General features: G+C 35.6%; 1 pseudogene; it reads left to right on the top strand.

Annotated features, from left to right (window-relative positions):
* Positions 1-2,808: 2,808 nt before the first annotated feature.
* On the top strand, positions 2,809-2,924 carry LOC111739583 (annotated as a pseudogene).
* Positions 2,925-15,848: the final 12,924 nt, after the last annotated feature.

Genomic DNA, 15,848 nt, shown 5'->3' on the forward strand with positions numbered 1-15,848 from the left:
TGGAATTCATTCTGCAGGCTGTGCCAAAGCCTGATCATCAAGTTCTCTCTAAACAGGGACCTCCAGATATAGGTTGTCACTGCTTTGGAGAATCCTGGATGATCGCTGGCAAAAATACTTCCTTCCTGGTTCCACTTTCTAAGGCCTTATGTGGAATCCCCTTAGTCACAAGTGACTTTTTTTCTCCCTTTTTCTTCTAGGTATCTTCCTTCCATTGATTAAATTAACCCCATCTTTCAAATTTTATTAAACATAATCAGATTTATAGGCTTACGTCTTCCTATTTTGTCTCAGGCAACATCCCTTCTTGAGAGGAGACTCCTGGACAGGTTAATCTCACTCATTATGTATTGATTTCAGGAGTTTAACTCTCAAAGGGCCAGGTCCTGTTCAATTCTCTTTGTTATGCACTCTCTCTACTTACTACACGTAATATGTGATATATAAAAAGTTTTTATTTAACAAGGTAGGATAAAGCGCTTACTTGTTAAAATACCTTCCCCCCTAAATGAGATTTATTACTGAATGAGAAAAATGGGTCTGTTATCATTTATGGCCCATGTTCTTGTAAAGAACATATTTCTTTTGTGTTATCAATATATATACAAAGCTTGGTTTTCTGGCAGCATTTTTTTTTTCTTTTTTACCACCAAAATACTTTCTTGCCTATACTAATATGAAGATTTTTCTTTCAGCAGTTTATAGAAATGGTGCTTCTGAACATGTATTTTCCTTTTTACTACTGAAAGGAAACCATGGGAACCCAGCATACAATTTTGTTTGACAGGATCCTGGTTAGCCGACCACATGTGGTGTGTTTTTGTTTTGTTCTACAGTTGTTTCCACTGTGTCATGTAATTCATCACAAGGATTGGAGAATAGAAAATGTCACAAACCAAATATACAAAATTAATGAGTAGTTTACTCCATTGCAAAGGGCAGATAGTGAACAATCAAGCAGAACAAAAGCAACAAGAATCCCTGGGCATTCGCTCTTTTATCTAATGACTTTCAGGTTTCTGTGTGTGATATGAAGTTGTCAAGGTGCTGATAATTATATTGCTTAATTTTTAAATTTATGGAAGTCATAAATGATTACCTTTGTATTCACTTTACATAACTTAACAGTTAAGGATAATCACATGTTTAAAGCAACTAGGAAAAACAATATTAAATACACTCTCAGTATTTTCAGAGCAATTTTAGAATGAACTTGTCACTAGTACCCAGATTCATTTTCAGTGAGTCCCGTGTGCCTGTGAGGACATATAAAATGTGGAGCCCAGGTTTGTTCACATATACTTTTGGAGCCAGTAGTGTTATGATTTTTTTTTTTTTTTGTAAAATAGTGAGGGGGCTTAGTTATATACTTCTCTCACATAGCTCATTTTGATCAAAACATATAAACAAAAGGAGAGAAATAATAACCAGAGACCCCTGAACTCCAAACTCCCGCCCCTTCACTAATTATAACATTTCATAATTCTCTCCCAGTTTCATCACCCTTCCATTACCAAGACAACTACAGGCATTTCTAAGGTAAAGTTAGCTTACCTATGAGTTGTATACTTTGCATTCAGAAATGTTTGAACTCCAAGGTCTTTTCCTATACTATTCAGAGCTTTTTGGTTTCTTCTGACTTAAAGCTACCATCTATAAACAGTGAGAGATTTGAGCTTTAGCTATTTACCTTGGCACCAAAGATATCTCTTGAGCCTTTCTTCATGTCCAGAATCAACAGATTATATTAAAACCTAATTCCTAAAATTTTACATGTAATTATGAAATGATGAAACATTTTAAGACAAGAGGAGCACAGGACATCACATCTGTTGAAAAGCTAAGGAAATCCAGGATGACATATGGGCCAAATATCTTCATTTCCCTTCTAGTCCACCCCCTGGTCTCTGTCACTCAGATTTTCTGCCTTCAAACTTCCAGATTGGTTTGGCTATGGTGAGTTCCATCAGGAAATGGGTAAGGATGAAGAGTGAGATTTAACCATTTAGATTACCTGCTGGGGTTTGGCATATACCTTAAACAAAGATTACTGTTGCTTTCCAGGTCTCCTTTTTCTGCATGAATTTCTCTTCTTTCAGATTTTGATAACTTCTTCCATTATCTCTTGAGGCCAAGTGCTGCTGCAGATAGCCCCAGGGTCTCTGCTATCCTCTGCAGTTCCCTGTATCTTAGTACACATTGATAATCACTTTCTTTTTAGTAAACTCTTCTTGAGTTATTTCATTTCTAGTATGCAATCCTTTTACTGTTGAGACATTGACTGAAACAACAAAAATAGTAAAAAAATGCCTAATTCTGAAGAACAAAATAAAAGAAGTAATAATAAAAACAGACCAAACTCCAAACTCTTTTTTCTTCCCTTTTACTGTTTAGAAAAAAAAAGTACAGCTCACAGAGGAATGCATTTTCTAGGATTTGACATTTTCAGCGATGGAACTAGTAAAAACAGAATGCTATAAATAGAATGATGTCATTTGTTTCCAAAGACTATCGATATACTAGAGCAATGCGAAAATAATAATAAAAGCGAGGTGTTTCATGACAAACTTGGGGGTAAGTTTAGGACTGTAATCCACAAGTTATCTTGAGGCAAACAGGAAAAGGGTTCATAGGAATTCCAAAATATTTCCTCCAATTCCACCAAGACCTACTCTTAACTGGACAAGTAAAAAGAAGTGAAAACAAAAAAAGTGAAGGATGGACGTGGTTCTATAGTGTAGCGGTTAGCACGTCTGCTTTCCACGCGGTAGTTCCTGGATTTGCACCCCTGTGGAGTCACAGTCCATGGTCTATGGCCATGCCACCCTGAACAACCCCGATGTGTGATCTCGGAAGCTAAGCAGGATCAGGCCTGGTTAGTACTTGGATGGGAGACCACCTAGGAAGACCAGGTGCTGTAGGCATGAAAAAAAAAAAGTGAAGGTTAACTCACCAAAATTTATAAATGTTCAGAGTTCCTGTTTTCTCAGAACCTTCTCTCCCAGCACTGTGTATTTTCCTGTTCAAAACTGGACCCAGTGCTTCCAGCCCCCTGCACAGATGCTACCCCAGGGTTTGACCTTCACTGCTTTTCCTGAGTGGACCCACTGCTTCCTACATTTTATGTCTTCGGTCTTTCACTAGTTTTGCTTTGTTTTGTTTAATTGTGACACAAGGTGAAGACAGGTTTTCTGAGCTCTGGAAAGCAGCAGGCAGTATTTTTCAGGGACACTGGGCACTGACTGCCTCTGAAAGAAAAAAAAAATACCTTTCAAATATTTAGTTTGGATCAAAATCTAGGAAAGTTAGTTTTTCTAAAGACTTCCTTGAACAGAAATATATGAATGGTTAGGTTAAGGTCTGGAATGGAATTAAAAATCATAGTATAAAAGAACAGTGGCTTAGCAGGAATTTTGAGTTTTACCTGTAGCTGTGTGCCCCATAGAGATACAGCCTCCAGGGAAAAGCCACATAAAAAGATATGCTGCATCTTCTCTGCATGAACACTTCTGTTAAATTCTGTTTCCTTTGCCACCAATAGAAAAATTTACAGCTGGTTTGAGTCTGTGCTTTATTTCTGTTGATCCTTAACCCAGCCTTCAATGCTGTTACAATATCCACGCTTTCTAAGGAACTTTTAAGAAAAGGTGCATGGAAAATTAACTTATTGAGCCTTTGCACATCTGAAAATGCCTTCACCCTTGATGGATATATAGACTAAACATTGCGTTTTAAGTTTTTCCTCTGTATTTGGAAACTATGTCTCTCAGTCTGATTCTCATTCTTTTGTAGGAATTATTAAAATATTTTCTTATTTGTAGTATGATCCAAAATTTTATGGGAACGTATCAAGATTTTTTTTTTTTTCTTTATAGCTCATTTTAGTCTGAAGGTTTGTCTTTCTTTAGTGCCGGGAAATAATTCTCTGTTATTTCTTTATTTTCTTCTATCCATCTGTCTCTTTTTGGATTTCTATAAAATGAATGTTGAACTCCCTGAATTAATTTTGTATGTAATTTTTTGTCATGTTTTCTATCTCTTTGTCTTTTTGATCTATATTCTAAGAAATTTCTTTGGATTTTTGTCTAGCCTTCTGACATTTATAATTTTAACTACCATACTTTTATTTTCTTTAGATTCTTTCTTATTATGATTGCTGCTTATTCTTAGTATCCCGTTCTTGATTTCTGGAAATAATATTTTCTCAATCTTCTCTAGAATGTTAATTATACTGTATTCTCACTCGCTGTCTCTCTCCTTCCCTTAGAATTAGTTTTTCATTATGTTTGGCTTGGTCTTTGTCTTGCATGCTGTTTGTTCTTCTCATACACTAAGATTCGTCCTTGTCCATTCATGCTCCAAAAAGAAAGAAGGGAAGGATTTACTTTCTCCCTGTGTGTACACATATATACACTCTGTATTTAGGTTTTACATTAGTTTTATTCCCTGATTTGGGATTATGACTGTGAACTCTATGTACGTGCTTCCTTGGGGCATGAGGACAAAAAGGTTTTGACTTCAGATATGGATCCCAAATGCTAGAATGAGCAGAGCTTTAACTTTGGGTTATTAATATTTACATTAGAATCATTAGAGTTCCCTAGATGATTTTCTGCATTTTTTTTAAAGATGAGCCCTTCATCCTGTGCCTGGTGGTAGAAGGCCGATGTTGGGAATGCCGAGAGGTGGGAAAGCTTTTTCTTTCTATGTCTCCTGATGTCTCCACAGTGCCCCCACCCTAAGCCTAGGCTAGATGATTCCTCAGCATTTCTATTTCCAGATGCAGTTATTGCATTCTATTGTCATTTATCTATTAATATGTCTTTCTCCTACATTAGTATATGAGCTTTTGAAGGTGAAGGGCCATGTGTTATTAATCTATCACCTACTTTTCTATTACTGTAACATTAGAGAGAGGGAAGTTTAGTGACATTAAAATCATTTTTTGTTGGTGTTCAGATAGATACTTTACCATATCAATTAATATTTAGTGAGATACTCAATTTATGTTTTGTTGCCTTAATGATTTTTTTTGCACTATGTTTTCAGAATTCAGCAGCTTAGATAAAGTGAGTATTCTCTGATTTTATAGGTATCTTTCCTGTATGTGATTTTCTTTGTCAAATGAGCCACTTTTATATGGCTGATTTGGTGCATTTCACTGGTCATCACCTTTGGGGGGAAATCATAGAAAATATAATTTTCTTCAGTTTTTTTCTTGTTTGTTTGTTTGTTTTTCACAACAAAAGAAAATAAGAAATTTTCTTCATAACATAAAACCTAGACATTATAGTCCAAAGATTCCTTTGGGGAACTAATTTCTGGTCTTGCTTTTGTAGACATAAGGGTGCACTGACCAGATTCACTTTCAAAATGAGACTTATTGCTCAGATGGTGGGGTGCAGTGAGGAGGCACCCTCTGTCACTTCTTCAGGATCTACCCGGGCTGCAGAGAGCTACCTTGTTCTACCTGAGGTCACGCACTTCCTGGGCAGCCCACATCCCTTGACCGAGTAAGACAGGGATAGAAAAGCCCTGGTCATTTCAGTCTGTCATGGGACTCTTATGACAGTCCTTGATGCAGACTGGGTTGGCTGAGGCTTTGCAGCATCTACATTGTAGTTTAGCTTCTTCCTCTGCCCAATGCTGCTTTCTCGCTTTTCTTTTGTAGATGTTAATCCCTCATATACCATCTTGACTTCCAATTTTATTTTAGCACTTGCTTCTGGAGAACTCAACCTGTGATATTTACACTGTATTTCTTTCTATTGTAAAATGATAGGTTAGACTTTATTTTTACTTTTATAAACTTATTATGGTAGTCATTACCAATTTTTCATATATTTTACGTAAAAAAATCAAGATATAGTTTTCTGTTTGTAAACATGATGGACTGCTTGGCTCCTTGTCCTGTTAACATTCTAGCTAACCCCTGTGTGTGGGTCCTACCTATGCATTGGCCTAGCAGCCCAGTTCTGCTCATGACCAACAGGATGATAAAGAACACAGTCTTAGTCACTGCCTAGTCACAGCTTAACACAAAGTTAGCTTCTTTGTGCATTCCATGTGTCTCTTAGTTTCCCTTGCACCAACTGCTATTGCCATCTTTCCCGAGCTCCAGTTCTATCAGTCTGCCTTGTCTCTGAAGTCAGATTCAATTAAACAAAGCTAATAGACTGACTAAATTAGTTGATTTTTTTTTTATCATGATGCTGATGCATACTAAAATTGGTCATATTCTTATTAGTAGGAGTTTTTTCACTTCTTATAATTCTTAAAACTTACACACACAGACACAGAAAATTTTTGCCAAATTTTTATGCATGAGGAAAAGCTTGTAAAAGTCTGACAGAAAGCCTATATATCTCAAAAGAACTAACAAATTGCAAAGTACTTGCAAAGAACAACTTCCCCTCCATCCTCAATTCCCTAAGCTCGACTGTGATGGGGATTCTGTTTCTCTGTAATCCATCCATGTCCTTATGCTTGAATTCCTGAGACTTAAATAGAATTCAAGAGATAAAATAAAATCTTCCTTGTGTGTGTGTGTTTTTTTCTCTTTTGTGCTTTTGCTTCTGTCTCTTGATTTATTTTGTGGTGTATGTGGTTTTTAAACAAAAAGAGAACAAAATACCCCAATTTCTTTTTTTAACAAAAGCCAAGTCTCATGAAAGTAATTTGTTGTCAAATTCAACATTTTCTTTAAGAAAAATAGTTTATATAATTGTGAGATTAAGGATTACAATGTAGCTATAAATAGGTAAAATTACTTTTCTACTTTATTGAAATAAAAACAATGCAAGTGAATCTTTATCAGTTTATCAGCTGACTAATGTCTAGACATTTTTACTAAAAAGATAAGTGGGAATGCTAAATATCTCATTGTTGTAATACAGAAGCATTATAAAGGACATACTTTATATACTAAATAAAATTTAGACTTAAACATTTTTTATGGATCATAAAATATGATCCTTGAGCAAAAAATGAGGGTCCTACCTGATCAACCAAAATGTTTTAATGTTGAACCACTTCACTTATAAGTTTTTTCTGTTCTACTCATGTTAAAGATTACCTTTTCTTCCTAGCCATGAAACATGTTATTCCCCAATGGCAGGGAAAATGACCACTTGTTAGTTCCGGTACAAGTGTATACAACAGCACGTTTTTTCTTCACATTAGCATATCTATCCTTTATATAGATATATTATCCTACAGAGAAGTCATCTTCAGGAATTTGAGATACCAATAAAAAAAACAAATATAGTAGTCCATCTAAAATCACAGCAAAGATAGAAAACTGAAGGAATCTTGGATACATAACTAGGATAACCTGGATACATAACTCACTACAAGTATTTACCTTTGAAGTTTTAGTTTAAGAAAGTTGGAGCTCTGGAATGCCTTAGGTTCCTATGTATTTCAATAAACAAAATTTAACACTCCATAAGATAGCAAATGATTATGACAAAGCCTAAACATTAGGAAACTAATTGTTTGCCTTCATTGGTACTCCTAGAAAATTGATTGGTTATCCAATGCCTGGAAAAGACTATGATGGAGTTCTGTAAGGGAGTATTTTAACACCTCCCCCAATCTTCGAACTTAAGCACTGGGAAGAAAGGAGGACTAGGGCTGTAATCAGGGAAAGGGAGTTTAATTGGTTAGATATGTATTTTAGGAGGCTGATTCATTTATATTTGATTACATTCCCAACAATTCAGGTAGCTACTACCAATGAAAATGGTGATACCAAGTGATAGAACAAAGAAGAGATATTTAAATTTTCTTCCCTTATTGCCATCATATAAATATGAATATAACATTGCTTTTTATAGGTACATCAAGTTATAACTACAGATATTAGTCACTGAGCCATAAAGTGTTAGATTTAGGAAGACTGTTAGGGATCTAATACAGCTTGCTATTCAATATGGGAAATTCTTCTTCCTCTTTGACAGATGTTCAGTAGATAGTCACTGAGCACCAACTTTGTGAAAACATAAAATATAAATAAGGCCTGGTCTCCTCCCTTTTAGAACACAAAACTTAATGAGGCTTGAAGCAAGATACAGAAGATAACAATTTAGACTCCGAAAATTATGTTTTTATTTCTATTTTTTGCCATATGAATTATACTCTTAGATATTGCTGTTTAACTCTATTCACCCTGAAATTCAGATTTGGCTTACTTAGGGAACTGACAGCATTGGTGTGAAAATATATCAGGCTACTGTAGTCTTCTGCTTTCAGAAAAAGGCATTCACAGGACATCACCTTGGCTGAGTAAAACTTTTTGTCCTTTTCAAACTTTAATGTACAAACGAATCACCGAGGATCTTAGTAAAATGTAATTTCTAATTTAGTTAGTTGGAGTGGGGCTTCAAACTCTGCATTTCTAATGAGACCCTTAGATGCCAATGGTGTTCCTCAGAGGGCCATTTGAATAGCAGAGCTTGTGAGCTTTTCTCGTTCTCATTATTATGTTGAATCAATATTTTCAAAAGAAAGGGTCATGATAAAATTTCAATTGCATCACTGATTTCTCCAATTAGGGCAAATCAGATCTGACTCTAGTATTCTAATCAGTTGTATTATTGCTTATAAAGTTCTATAATTGATTTATAAATTGTGGAAACACTTTAAATTCACTTTCACAGATTCTGGTCTTTTAACATCTCAAGCGCTGATAGTTTCCAATTCAGTGTTCTATAAAAGGCAAATAGTTTCTTATATACATGTTTTTAAAAGAATAAATTTGTGATATTTAAAAGCTTAGGCACTTTTAACAAGGAGGTCTTTAACACATGGATATTGATTGAAAAAAATGATTTTTAATATGAGAAACATGCATTAAAAATTATTTTTTTTCTGCCTTAGACTATTTCATTGGTGTCAAACAAGACTTTAATATGGTATTAATCATTTTTATATTTACTTATGCTTTTGAATTGTTACACACATTGAAATGAAAAGAGCACCTGCTTTTTAGGTAGAGGATAAATTTCTCTGCTATTTCCATGTAAAGAGAGGTCCATTTGGACCTAAACTTGCACCTTCTCTCTGCACCATCACTCATCACTCATTCCTCTTCTAGGAAGAATGAGCATCTTACTTCATTGATAATTTAGGATAAACAACTGGCTGTAAACCAAGTCCTTTCCTCTTTCTTCCTCCTTGTTAACTGGCTTTTAATACAGAGGATATAATATGCTTTGTCTCTTTATGCAACTAGATTTACAGAGCCATGATCTCCTTCCTACCAAAGAGAAGCGACTGGATGGAATCTTGTCTAATTGTGGAGATCAGTATCAGAGAGCTCACTCGGCCACAGATATGGGTTATGTCCTCCAATCTTGGCTGTTTGGTAATAAAGGTGACAACTTAATTTTCATATGCTGATTACTTTGACTCTCAATTGGTTCAGACTTAGGTGAAAAGAGAGGAATAATTTTTTTATTTTGTCATATGTAATATTACTATGTGCCTTTCATTTATATAAGGCATGCATAAATAAAAATGCAATACAAGACAAAAATCATTGCTATAAGACAGAAATAAGAGCTAACTTCTGGATAGGGAAAGAATTAATGGACAACTGAATTGGGCCTTAGAATAGTTTTTAATAGTTTTAAAAGGTGGTAATAAAATGTCATAATATTTCAAAAGAGATAATTACATGAGCAATCACAGATATATAAAATTAAAGACTTAATTTAGAGAATGATAGCCTTGTTTAGCTAGAAGATAAATTATATGCATGATTGTGTGTGTGTGTGTGTGTGAAGGGAAAGAACAATTGTATTTAAGTTTTGAGGTATCTTGAAAGTCTGCTAAAACTTTATTTTCAAGAACCATTAAATATTTGAATAAGAAAATGACTTGATCTGAGTAATATTTGTAGGAAATAAGAACTTTGGGTAGACAGAAATAAAGTTGCGGTGGTGGGCTGGGGTGGAGATAGAAAAGACAAATTAGAAGAATTAGAACAGGTAAAGTGTAATTGGTATCTGAGACAAGTGGAAATGTAGAGGAAGGAATGTTCATGAGAGACATTGAAAGAAGTACAATCTTTATTGCTTAGCAATTTAATGAATGTGGGAGAAATGGGGGAAAATAATGACCATAAATAAAATGATATGCCTAGTGATGAATGAGACTGTAGTGAAATTATATACAAATGAGATTTCAGAAAAACTGGCAAGTTTAATGGAAAAGATAAGTTTAGTTTTAGATATGCTGAGTTTTTATTGCTTTTGAGACATGTAGGGCAATCCAGAGAATGAAAACTGAATTTGAGGTGGTAGTCAATTTATACTTTAAACCTTTGGATTTGAGAATTATTGGTAGTAATGTTTGAGGCTGTAGAGGTCATTATTTATAAATGGAGAATATATTAACAAAATATTAGAAAGAATGGCTGTGGAAAAAAGCTTAGGAAATATCTTTATTTGAGTGATCAGACTGGAAAGAGAGATGCATAAGCATGTAGAAATGAGTTTCACATACTGATTAATGTAATTTAAGGTTGGTGTTCATATTAAGTCTTCTAAGTGTTACTCAATTACCAAATATTTTGGGTTGGTGGAAGAGACCAGCTCTTAATATCTTAGCCAAAAATGCTGACTCCATTGCTTGACAAGGAAAGGGAAGCTATACTTGGAAGGTTCAGTTTGCCCCCCAAAATTAACAGCTGATCTTATATGGGGCTTGGGAAAGTGTGGCTTTATGGAGAAAATAAAAAGCAGGAGCATTTATTGATTGATTTTCAATATTTTCAGTTTTGAGATTATGATGACTTGAGTGAAAATATTGCTAATTGATTTTTTTAGAAGTGTGATTGCTGCAGGATATACTGGTGGCTTGCTTTTATGGGTGTGGGGATTGATGCAAAATGGTCACTGATTGCTTGAGGATATTTGAAATTGATTCTAGGTCAGCATAAGATTATTGCCAAATATTAATCAATAGCACCTTCTGGAATTTTGAGAAAAGAACCTTTTGTTCTAAAATGTAAACCATCATCATCTACCTTAGATTCTCTGTATAACCTTTTGTTTCAAGATGCTCTTTTTTTAAGGAACTGAAATAATGATGGTTGACTAAATTCAAATCTCTCTAGATTTTTTTCAAAAACTTTAGAGAGCAACAGAAAGAACAAACAAACCACCCAAATATTTCTATAAACTTCAAGTTCTCATAAGTATAAAAACCCCATAATTCCCATCAGAACTACTTCTAAGATCACACTTCAAAGTCGTGAAGGAGCTAGGAAGTACAGAAAACTTCAGTGGAAGAGAGAATAAGATATTGAGACTAAAATAACCCTGGAAAAAGAAAATCAACTTGGAATGTAAAATACTAAAAAAGAGTTCAGAAAGATCAGGGTGACAACTATAAGAAAGAGATTTAAAAGAGCATGTAGAGGGGGTGACATCAGTGTTATGGCTAAATAAGATGTCCCTTGTCGATGTCTCCCCCTGGACAACAGTAATTTAGCATCCATCTACAGACAAAAGTGCGTTCGTGGGAGCTGTGGGGTCCAGCACTACATGCCAGGGTACCTGAGAGGAGTCTCGCAAACTCTAGTGTTGCATGACAGACAGACAGATGTTGGTTCTGGCTGTGGACTCTGCAGCGGCCTGTGAAGCAGCTCCAGCTCCTCTCAGCCATGGTCCGGTAGCCTCTGGAAAACATTGGGTTAAACAATCACCCATGGAAGAGAGAGCCTTTGTGGAAGGCCGGATTTCCAGCAGAGGAGTTTCAGAACATTGTTGGAGTAAAAAAAAAAAAACAAAAACAAAAAACAAAAAAACCCAAGTTTGGACTCATTGGAGAGAATAAGAAGAGAAACAGTTAGACTTTACCAGCATTACGCCTCCCCCAGGGTGGCACGGCTTAGAGCCAAGAGAGATTTTCTTGGACCATGATTTCTCCTGTGGGGGAAAGTGAGAACATGTGAATGAACTCCCAGCTCCTCAAGCTGTGAAGAACACTGACAAAATGACTCATTTCTATCTTGCCCCATCCAGAGTACTGAATTTTCAACTGCATTACTGGGGGTGGCAGGGTATAGGGGGGAGGGAACGTGGCTTGGGTAATGACAGATAGGACTCTCAGAGGGCATCAAAAGGGTACAGATCCTATAACTATATCAAGAACTCCATCAAAAAGCTTACCAAGGAGGCTGAGGATGTGTCCTCTGTAGATCTCACCAACTACCTATAGGCACAACATGTTTTCTGTATGCCTTACCTACACACAGCCCCATCCGGTGGCCAGCTCCTAGTGATGGTGGTGAGCGTGATCTTTGGCGGAGAGCTAGTAAGCACATATGGAATGCCAGCCCAAATCTGTAGGCCAGGAGCAGACCACAAACATGCGTTTTAGCACCGCTTTTGGGAAAACAAAAGGGAGACTGTCAGCACTCAGCTTTGTGCATTATAGGACTGAGAGTAGGACTGACTTTATAAAAGAAGCCATAGGCTTGAGTCTACAGGAGCTGAACAAGGGCTGATGAGGACAGGCCATTGTGAACATTACTTATGCAAATGGTTCCCAGGAGTTGTAGCCAGCTCAGTAACACAAAATACACACATACAAGCTTAAGAATTCTGCCACAAGAGAAAGCAAGAATTGAGGGGTGAGTATATCCATAGAAGGTCTGAGAATGCATCAGAATACCTAGCAGGGTCTATGGAAGGTATTTCTCTCCTCAGGCAGTTAGTAAAGATTGGAGGAGGTGAATGCTGTTTCAAATGTGGAGAGAGCAATACAAAACCTTGAGGAACATGAAAAATCAAGAAAATATGGCACCATCAAAGGATCACAATAATCTTCCAGTAACCAGTCCTAAAGACATGGAAATCTGTTATTTACCCAGTAAAGTATTCAAAACAGCTATTTTAAGGAAACTCAGTGAACTCCAAGAAGACACAGAAAGGTAACTTAATGAAATTGGGAATACAATAACAAATGAGAAATTTAACAAAGAGAAATTATTAAAAAAATAAATTCTGGAGTTGAAGAATAGGTGAATGAAATAAAAAGTGCAATAGAAAACATTATATCAGAATGGATCAAGCAGAAGAAAAAAATCTGTGAGTTAGAAGACAGAAGCTTTAAAATTATCCAGTCAGGGAACAAGAAGAAAGAATGAAAAGCTTTGAGTTTTTCACCATTCAGTATGATATTAGCAGAGGGTTTGTCATATATGGCCTTTATGATGTTGAGGTACTTTCCTTCTATATTAATTTTATTAAGGGTTTTAATCATAAATGGATGCTGTAACTTGTCAAATGCTTTTTATGCATTTATTGATATGATCATATGATTTTTATCCCTTTGTTTATGTGGTGTATCACATTGATCTATTTGTATATGTTGAACCATCCTCATGACCCTGGGATGGAGTGCACTTGTTCATAATATATAATCTTTTTAATGTGCTGTTTTATTCAATTTGCTAGTATTTTGTTTAGGATTTTTGCATCTATATTCATCAGAAATATTGTTCTGTACTTTCCTTTTTTTGTTATATTTACCAGGTTTTGGTATCAGAGTAATGTTGGCCTCATAAAATGAGTTAGGAAGTATTGCTTCTTCTTTAGTTTTTTTAGAAGAATTTGAGAAGGACAAGAACAAGATAAGAATGCCTGTTCTTACCACTCTTATTCAATACAGCATTGGAAGTCCTAGCTGGAGCAATCAGGCAAGAAAAGAAAGAAAAGTCATCCAAACTGGGAATGAAGACATCAAATTTTCACTTTTTGTAGATGATATGATTATTTGTATAGAAAACCCTAAAGACTCCACCAAAAAAACTATTAAAAACAATAAACAAATACAGTAAAGTTGCAGAATACAAAATCAACGTACAAAAATCCATTGCATTCTTATACACTAACAATGAAATTTCAGAAAAAAAATGGAAAAACAATTCCTTTTTTAATTGCAACAAAAAGAATAAATTTCTAAATAAGAATGTGGAAGGATCCTTGCCACCTTATTTATTTTTCTTCCAAGAGACAGCAGTCAGTTTAATTCTTCAGAAGGAGGTTCTTCACAATCAGGAAATCTCAAAGCTCTGGGGGAAAAAGAAGAGAATTAAAAAAAAAACAAAAACAATTTTGATATTTGAAAGAATTTTGTTCAGCTTTATTGGGTCATAAATTTATTTTGTACATAATCTTCATCAATATATCTTCATTGTCAATATATGACAAGAAAACTGTTTTCCCCCTCTTTTAAGGGATTTTAGAGCAAATTATATTTATATATCTTTTATGAACTGCCTGTTTCCCCTCTCTCCCTTCCTTCCTTCCTTCCTTCCTTCCTTCCTTCCTTCCTTCCTTCCTTCCTTCCTTCCTTCCTTCCTTCCTTCCTTCCTTCCTTCCTTCCTTCCTTCCTTCCTTCCTTCCTTCCTTCCTTCCTTCCTTTTATTTTCCCTCCCCTTCCCTTCCCTTCTCTTCTCTTCCCTTTTTCTCTTTCCCCTCCCCTTCCCTCCCCTCCCCTCTCAGCTTCCCTTCACTTCTCTTCTTTTCCTTTTGTTCAGTGTAAACCTCCAAAATATTCCTTATCTTACGTTTATGAGGAAGGGGTTGCTACACAAAGACTGCAATATTGTGTATTTTCTGATTTTAAAAAAGAAAATAATCACATTATATTGATGCCAATAGATAACACTAATACAAATGCTGCAACCACACAATGTTGCTAAACTTTTTCTGATGAACATAAAGGTCCTTTTACTTTGAAGAAGCATTGTCACGAAAATTCACAAACAAAATAAAAATGATCAGACTAGCACATAGCTGAGTTCTACATAATGAGCGATAATATTAGAAAACAGTGTAAGTCACAATGTGAGAATAATAATGCTTAATTACAGTAGTCCCTCCTCATCTGCAGGAGATACATTCCAAGACCCCCAGTGGATGCCTGAAACCATGGAGAGTGCTGAACCTTAGATATACTATGTTTTCTCTATACATACATTTTCACTTAGAGGAAGCAATTTACGCATTCTCTTGGCATACCCAAATTGCCTGAATGGTTGCTCTTGCACTTTGAGGTCATTATTAGGTAAAATAAGGGTTACTTGAACTTAAGCACTGTGACATTGCACAACAGACTATTTGATAGCCAAGATGGATACTCAGTTACTGATTGGCAGGGAGCATATATGGAGACCCTGGACAAAGGCGTGATTCCTGTCTTGTGTGGTCAGGATAGAGGGGGACGGTGAGAGATTTCATCATGCTACTCAGGATGGCGCACAATTTAAAACTTATGAACTGTTTATTTCTGATAATTTCCATTACTGTTTTCAGACCCAGGTTGATTGCAGACAACTGAAACCACAGAAAGTGAAACTGTAGATAAAAGAAGACAACTGTATATATTTCCAGAAATTTCTCAATCTGTTTTTTTTTTTTGGAAGAAGTTGAAATATTGGACTCTTCAGTTAAAAAATAGATAATTGCTAATCTCTGAATGGGCCACATTTGCTGAGGATTTTGGTGTTTAGGATCTGGAGTTTAAAGGAGCTCTGACGTCGTTAACTGGCCCCTCCTCAATTTACTAAATGAATTCTTCTCACATACTGTTCACATTTCCTACTTTGCTGTACAAATGGCATGGTCATCTGCTTTAAACTTGAGAAAACATCAGAAAGAACACTCATCCTACGTGGCTTTCTGAATTTGGTCAGGGTCCATCTGGCATAATTTGTGAATGGATAGATTTCCACATATTGGCTATAATACTTGTGAAAGCCAACCTGTAGATGATTTTACAGTCTGCAGATGGGAAATTTAATTACTACCACCTGTTCTTATCTATAGCAC

Source organism: Pteropus vampyrus, unplaced genomic scaffold (assembly GCF_000151845.1).
Source record: "Pteropus vampyrus isolate Shadow unplaced genomic scaffold, Pvam_2.0 Scaffold2, whole genome shotgun sequence".
In the NCBI taxonomy this organism is placed as follows: Eukaryota; Metazoa; Chordata; class Mammalia; order Chiroptera; family Pteropodidae; genus Pteropus; species Pteropus vampyrus.